Consider the following 8475-nt stretch of genomic DNA (forward strand, 5'->3'; position numbering starts at 1 on the left):
AACTTTGCTGAATTCACGAATCAATTCTAGCAGATTTTTGGTGGAATCTTTTGGGTTTTCCATATAGAGTATCATGTCATCTGTAAAGAGTGAAAGTTTGACCTCCTCCTGGCCAATTTGGATGCCTTTTATTTCTTTGTGTTGTCTGATTGCAGAGGCTAAGACTTCCAATACTATGTTGAATAACAGTGGTGAGAGTGGACATCCTTGTCTTGTTCCTGACCTTAGGGGGAAAGCTCTCAGTTTTTCCCCATTGAGGATGATATTAGCATTGGGTCGTTCATATATGGCTTTCATGATCTCAAGATATGATCCTTCTATCCCTACTTTCTTGAGGGTTTTTATCAAGAAAGGATGCTGTATTTTCTTAAATGCTTTTTCTGCATCTATTGAGAGGGTCATATGGTTCTTGTCCTTTCTTTTATTGATGTGATGAATCACATTAATTGTTTTGTGGATATTGAACCGGCCCTGAATCCCAGGTATAAATCCCACTTGGTCGTGGTGAATAATTTTTTAAAATCTATTGTTGGGTCTGGTTGACTAATATCTTGTTGAGGATTTTTGCATCCATGTTCATCAGGGAAATTGGTCTATAGTTCTCCATTTTAGTGGGGTCTCTGGTTTTAGAATCAAGGTAATGCTGGCTTCATAGAAAGAGTTTGGAAGTTTTCCTTCCATTTCTATTTTTTGAAACACCTTCAAGAGAATAGGTGTTATCTCTTCCTTAAATGTTTGGTAGAATTCCCCTGGAAAGCCATTTGGCCCTGGACTTGTTTTTTGGCAGATTTTTGATTACTAATTTGATTTCCTTACTGGTTATGGGTCTGTTCAAATTTTCTATTTCTTCCTGTTTCAGTTTTGGTAGTTTATATGTTTCTAGGAATTTGTCCATTTCTTCCAGATTGCCCATTTTATTGTCATATAATTGCTCATAATATTCTCTTATTATTTTTATTTTTGCTGTGTTGGTTGTGATCTCTCCTCTTTCATTCTTGATTTTATTTATTTGGGTCCTTTCCTTTTTCTTTTTGATCATACTGGCTAGTGGTTTATCAATTTTGTTAATTCTTTCAAAGAACCAGCTTCTGGTTTCATTGATCTGTTCTACTGTTTTTTTGGTTTCGATAGCATTAATTTCTGCTCTAATCTTTATTATTTCCTGTCTTCTGCTGGTTTTGGGTTTTTTTTTTTTCCTGTACTTTTTCCAGCTCCTTAAGGCGTAAGGTTAGGTTGTGTATCTGAGATCTTTCTTCCTTCTTTAGGAAGGCCTGGATTGCTATATACTTCCCTCTTATGACCGTCTTTGCTGCGTCCCAGAGATTTTGGTTTGTGATGTTATCATTTTCATTGGCTTCCATGTGCTTTTTAATTTCCTCTTTAACTTCTTGGTTAGCCCATTAATTCTTTAGTAGGATGTTCTTCAGTCTCCAAGTATTTGTTACCTTTCCAAATTTTGTCTTGTGGTTGATTTTGAGTTTCATAGCATTGTGGTCTGAAAATATGTACAGTATGATCTTGATCTTTTTGTACTTACTTAGGGCTGATTTGTGTCACAGTATATGGTCTATTCTGGAGAACGTTCTATGTGCACTGGGGAAGAATGTATATTCTACTGCTTTAGGATGAAATGTTCTGAATAGATCTGTTGAGTCCATCTGGTCCAGTGTGTCATTCAAAGCCATTGTTTCCTTGTTCATTTTTTGATTAGATGATCTGTCTATTGCTGTGAGTGGGGTGTTTAAGTCTCCTGCTATTATGGTATTACTATCAATGAGTTTCTTTATGTTTGCGATTAATTGGTTTATATATTTGGGAGCTTTCACATTTGGCACATAAATGTTTACAATTTTTAGGTCTGCTTGGTGGAGAGACCCCTTGATTATGATATAATGCCCTTCTGCATCTCTTGATACAGTCTTTATTTTAAAGTCTAGATTGTCTAATATAAGTATGGCTACTCCAGCTTTCTTTTGTTGACCATTAGCATGATAGATGGTTCTCCATCCCCTTACTTTCAATCTGAAGGTGTCTTTAGGTCTAAAGTGGGTCTCTTGTAAACAGCATGTAGGTGGATCTTGTTTTCTTATCCATTCTGTTACCCTATGTCTTTTCATTGGAGCATTGAGTCCATTGATGTTTACAGTGAGACTAAAAGATATGAATTTATTGCCATTATGATGCTTGTAAAGTTGGAGTTTCTGGTGGTATTTTCTGGTCCTTTCTAATCTTTATTGCTTTTGGTATGTATGTATGTATGTATTTACTTATTTATTTATATTTTCATCTTTTCTCCCCTCAGAGAGTCCCCCTTAAAATTTCTTGCAGGGCTGGTTTAGTGGTCACAAACTCCTTTAATTTTTGTTGTCTGGGAAACTTTTTATCTCTCCTTATATTTTGAATGACAGCCTTGCTGGATAAAGCATTCTTGGCTGCATAGTTTTCTGATTCAGCACACTGAATATATCCTGCCACTCCTTTCTGGCCTGCCAAGTCTCTGTGGATAGGGCTGCTGCAAACCTGACCTGTCTTCCCTTGTAGGTTAGGGACGTTTTTTCCCTTGCTGCTTTCATGATTCTCTCCTTGCTTGAGTATTTTGTGAATTTGACTATGATTTGCCTTGTGGATGGTCGGGTTTTGTTGAATCTACTGGGGGTCCTCTGTGCTTCCTGGATTTTGATGTCTGTGTCTATCCCCAGGTTAGGAAAGTTTTCCACTATGATTTGCTCCCATAACCCTTCTACCCCTATTTCTCTCTCTTCCTCTCTGGGGCCCCTATGATTGTGATGTTCTTCCTTTTTAATGAGTCACTTATTTCTCTAATTTTTAAATCATGCTCTTTTGCCTTAATCTCCCTCTCTTCTTCTGCTTCATTATTCTCTATAAGTTTGTCCTCTATACCGCTGATTCTCTGTTCTGCCTCGTCCATCCTTGCCACTGCAGCATCCATCCATGATTGCAGCTCAGTTATAACATTTTTTATTTATCATGACTAGTTTTTATTTCTTTTATCTCCACAGAAAGGAATTCTAGTCTATTTTCAACTCTAGCTAGTATTCTTATTATTGTGATTCTAAATTCTGGTTCAGACATCTTGCTTGTATCTGTGTTGGTTAAGTCCCTGGATGCCATTTCTTCCTGCTCTTTCTTTTGGGGTAAATTCCTTCGTTTTGTCATTTTGAAGGGAGAAAAGGAATTAATGAGGTAGAAAAATTAAAATAAAAAAATAAAATTAAAAAATATTAAAATTAAAAAATTAAAAACACACACACAGAAAAAGTCAAATAAAGATGCTAGATCCTATGTGTGTTTTGGTCTGGGGTTGAAAGTGGTTTGATAGATTAGAGAAAAAAGGGGGAAAGAAAAAAAAAGGAAATCGTTTGAGAATTTGAAAAAATTGAATACACTGAAGTAGATTAAAAGGAAATGATGGAAGTAAAATAGAATTTGAAAAAATTTACGCAAAAGTAAAGAATATAGTAGAAAAATTAAATAATAATATTTTGAATAAAAATTAAAAATAAAAATGAATTTTCCTCTTTCTGTATTCAAGAAAAAGAAAAGAAATGAAAAAGAGAAAAAAGGAATCGTTTGAAAATTTGAAAAAGTGAATACACTGTAGTAGACTAAAATAAAATGATTGAAGTAAAATAGAATTCAGAAAAATTTATACAAAAGTAAAAAAATATAGTAAAAAAATTTAAAGAAAAATATTTTTAATAAAAATTGAAAATAAAACTGATTTTTTTCTTTCTGTATTCAAGAAAAAGAAGTGAAAAAGAGAAAAAAAGAAAGAAAAAGAAAATTGAATAGATGGACATGTTGATAGATTGAAATACGACTGAAATTACTTCGTTTTCCCCCAGAAGTCAGACTATGAAGTGCTTTATAGTCCATAAACTAAGCAGGCCGCGAGACTTGTGTTCTTGAAGAGCGAGGTTGGCCCAGTTGGGCGGGGCTTAGTGTAACGTCTCCGTTCTCCACTAGATGGCGCTGTTAGCCTACTTGGGTGAATTGTCGTGGCACTCAGGTGCGTATGCGCATGAGCTGGAGCGGTGAAAATGATGTCACCCAGCTACCCAGGCTGTTCTGTTCTCCCGATCAGCAATCACGCACCGTTCTCTGCCTTCAGCTTTCGTCCACTTCCCGCTTTTTCACGGTCCGTGACCAATCCCAAGGCAGTACCTCTCTCCCGAGTTTTGTCTCAGATGCGGCTGTTTTCCCCCGCCCTTTAGTTCTGAAGGACTGCAGCTTAGACCAGTTCCGCCCCTCTGTGGGAGGGTCTTACTGAGCAATGGCCGAATGTCGGCTGCACCCAGGAATGCTTGCAGGACCCTGCTGCTGCCGGTGCCCCGAGACTGCGGCCGGGGGCCAGCCCGCCCCAGAAAAAGTTCGCGAGATGGTGTAGCAGCAGTTTTTCAGGGATTATGGAAAATCACAACACACATCTGGCACCAGGCTTCACCCTTAATGACCTTGTTCCAGCACCAGCGAATGTGGCTGTTCTCTGGGGTTTCCTGGGACCAGGTGGCCTCAACAGCCTCTACCAAATGCCCTTCCAGCAGTGGAACCACTTTTCCCTGTGTGGCCGAAGAACCTCCTGGACCCCAGTCTGCTCCTGGGGATTCGCCCTTCCCGCCAGAGCACCACCAGGTATTGAGCTGCGGAGTTGCAGACTCTGCGCTCCCCTTGTTTACAGTCTTAATGGAATTTAAACCCTCTGCTTTCTCCTTTCTCCCTTTTTAGTTTAGTCCCTGCGGCTGTTTCCAATTTTCCACTTTCTCTCCAGCTGCTTTTGGGGAGGGGTGTTTTTCCTGTATTCTCCCTCGCCCTGTCTCCATCCTCTCTCCACCTGCAAAAGCAGCTCAGTGCCCAGCACAGCTTTTCTCTCCCCAAGTTCACCTCTCTGCCCCTTGTACCTGCTGAATTCTGTGGTTCCAGTTGTGCAGACTGTTGTGTTAATCCTCAGATCAGTTTTCTAGGTGTGCAGGATGGTTTAGTGTTGGTCTGGCTGTATTTCATGGACGTGAGACACACAAAAAACTTCCATGCTGTTCCGCCATCTTGGTTCCCCCATAAAATCACCATATGTTTTTAATTTGACAGAAGTATTATTTCTATTTCAAAAACAGGAAAACTGGCCTATAACAAAGACAAAGAGTTTATCCTTAGTCAGAAAACAAATGATAGACCTACACACTGATAAACTAAGACTATATTTTTAAAAGCATGGACTGAGCATGGGTTAGTTTTATTTAGAAAGGTAGGATGGGGAAATAGTATCTTATACTTTAATCAGAAATATGTTATAATTCATTTTATTTACTAAATAACTCACACTTTGGGGCTCAGATAAAACATAACACAGATTTTAAATCCACATAACTGTTCTTTAAATTATAATGATTTATGGTTGTGGGTAAACTTCAACTGGTAAAATAATAACAGATTCAGTCATTAAATGGTGCTAGCTACATTCAGAGTGGGTCTGCACAGTAATATAAAATAAAAGCTCTGGTAAATAATAACGTTAATGGTTATGCTCCCTTTTAAAATTTAGATGACTTTCTGAAACCATATCCAAATTAGTTCTCTTATTTTAATAATTATCAATGAATGAAAAAATAGTTAAAATTTGTTGGGATTCTTATTCTTATTTCAGTATCCAAGATTTCAGGTCTAATGATGCCCCATAATGGTTTCCATCAACGATAAGGTAAAGTAGGATAAGGTAAAGTAGGAGGCTTATTAAATCTGTCTGAGTTCAATTAGGAAATAGAAATCACACAGTAGTTTCAACAGAGAAATGTAAAATAAAGACTTAATAACAAGAGAGAGGAGTAATAAGGAATTGACTAGGGAGAGTTAAAGAAAAATATAAAGAGTAAAGGAATAGCAGATGTAGGGAGAAGCCATTACCCCAAGTGGTGAGGTAGAATGCCCAAGGGAGGGCCAATCACCCCATGCCCTGCCTGACCAGGGCTGAGATCAAGACCTCATTGGAATGGCTCAGCCAGAGTTCTCTGGATGGTGAGGAACTTGCTGAGAAGCCCTGCTAATGGGCTTTGCTGGAAAATGTCTCTATGAATGGTAAAGTAAGGGAAGTCATTCTCAGGGAGGCACTGCACCTCAGAACTTGATGTGAAGTCACATAAGAGGCCCTGGGAGAGGTCATCCAAGGGGCGATGTCTCACCAGCAGCACTCCATCATGAAGACACTGGAGAAAGTAGTAGTGAGGGCTGCTGGGCACTGAGTTCTGCTGGTCATCCCATGCTATAGGGACAAAGATCTGGATAAGCCACAGTCTGCAAAAGTCAGCATTGGAGAAACAGTGCTCTGCATGTCAGAGCAAACCACACCTTGCAGGAGGCTAGCACCAGAGAAACTGCATTCTGCAGGAGGAAAACATCGGGTAGAGTTGAATGCTGGAGGAAGCTGACCAGGGAGGAACACTGGAACCATAAAGGAAAAAAAAACAATCCCTTCCTCCTCTATTGTCCCCCCTTGCCCCTCCAAATGGCAAGGCTTAATATCATGCCATCTGTGAAAGAGAAATATTTACAAAGTCTACCTCTATGATCACATAGCAGACAAAGAAGAATAGATTTAGGAGAGACAATAAATTGAAACATGGCATATTTGTTTTCATAACCTGATTAAATTTTTTCTTTTATGTTTTAACACCAAAACCAAGACTTACCTGGCTAATAACGGAATCTATAAAAAATGATATTTTTTTTCTTCCAGAGATTTTCTTATTCCTTCCTGATTGGTTAGCGTTCTTGCAGAAGAACTCAGCCACCTGACATGCATTTTGGAGTATCACAGGTTGTAACCGATTTCCAAAGAACAGAACCTATGTCACAGATCAACCCCAGGATTTGCATGATGAGCTCTGAATGACCAGAGGCATTCGCATTAGGTTTATTTTCCCATCCTGCTCCAGGTTTTCCAAATCATGAGTGTGTAATAGCCACTACTAACAGAACTGCTCTTTACTGGATATGAAATATTTTCACGTTAGAACAATGTTGTTGTTATTATTTTCTCAGAATTTAGCTACAGACACTGTGACTTAATGCTTGCTGGAAGTAACAAAGCCAATAAGAGCCAGAGCTGAAAATCAAACCAAAGCTGTATATTTTAAAATTAGTACTTTTTCTAAGACACTAGTTTGCCTTTGAATCAGTACTTCCAGATAACAAAGAAACTAAAATGACTAAAATTTTGTGAAATCAGTTCTATCAGAAATTTCCAAATAAATTGCAACTGTCCCTAAGGAAGACAAACACTCGAGTATATGAATATAGATCTGAGGTGTGATCAACACCTTTTCAATTCTGTTTGGGTGGCGGGGGAGGCAAGAAAATTCTAAGGAGAGTTTTAATAGTGTCTCAAGTAACTCAGGAAGAAGACATATTTGATTGATACATTTCATTTCAGGTGGAATTCAGTAGTTCCATTGAAAATTTGACCTCACAGAATACAGTAAGTTACAAAACCAACATTGGTTTATGTTGATTTATACTGAGAAAGGTTTTCAACATGTACTTCTCAAAAAAAAAAAAATGAGTTAGCTACAATTAACCTAATGAATAATATTAGGATGGGCAATTTCATCTCATTGCTGGCATCACTGAAAAGACAGGATTAGAAAAAGGACCTGAAAATATTAGCAAAGATGCTTTTGGATTATTTTTCAACAGTATGGTAAAGAAACATTTATAAAGAAAGAAAATAAAGTTGCAGTTAACCAGTGAATTGATAACTTTTACGAAAAAATGTAATTAAAGCCTTTTTAAGATGGAGCCTGAGCAGCCTTTTCAGGGCAACTGCCTTGCATGTCCTGTTTTCTGAATCTTTGAACTAGGCCAAACCGCCAACCTTCCTAGAAGTCAGCAAGAACAAGAATATCCTGTTTGAAAAGACTGATAAAGGTAAACTTGCGCTTAGTGACCACTTTGTCAGACCAGTCGATGAATTACAAACCTAGCCCTGCTTGTCAGCACCAATGAACTCTTCCCAAAAACAACTTACTAATCTTCCTTTTATTTCCCCATAAAAACCCCGAGTCTACGTCCTGTAATTGGGACACTATTCAGGTTTCTACCCAAATCTGTGTACAATTCTTTGATCCCAAATAAACGTTTTGCCTCTTGATCTGATTTTTTGTTTGTTTGTTTTTAGGTTGACACTTCATTAACAATCCTGTGATGATTTAAATGACAAAAGAAAATAAATGTGAGTGTCAGTAAAAGTAATTAAAAGCATGTTCTATTTACTAAGCACTAGCGTGACTTGCATGACTACCATGTAGTGATTGACCTAATTCATCATCTCATTTTGACTTGATACTCGGGTTCTAACCTCTGTAAATTTTCACTCTAAGCAGAAGACGCAGAGCCAGATTTGCAAAGAGTGATGTCAGAGTTCACCATCTAGGGTCTCTCAGCCTTGTTCAATCAGCATTTACC

General features: G+C 38.1%; 1 long non-coding RNA gene across 1 annotated transcript; it reads left to right on the forward strand.

Moving 5' to 3' along the window:
- The first annotated feature begins 4592 nt into the window (after positions 1-4592).
- LOC109502679 lies at positions 4593-8161 on the forward strand. The gene is made up of 2 exons (XR_002161440.2): positions 4593-4653; positions 6749-8161. It is a non-coding gene; the product is annotated as an uncharacterized LOC109502679 (long non-coding RNA).
- Positions 8162-8475: the final 314 nt, after the last annotated feature.

Source organism: Felis catus, chromosome C1, assembly GCF_018350175.1.
Source record: "Felis catus isolate Fca126 chromosome C1, F.catus_Fca126_mat1.0, whole genome shotgun sequence".
Lineage (NCBI taxonomy): Eukaryota > Metazoa > Chordata > Mammalia > Carnivora > Felidae > Felis > Felis catus.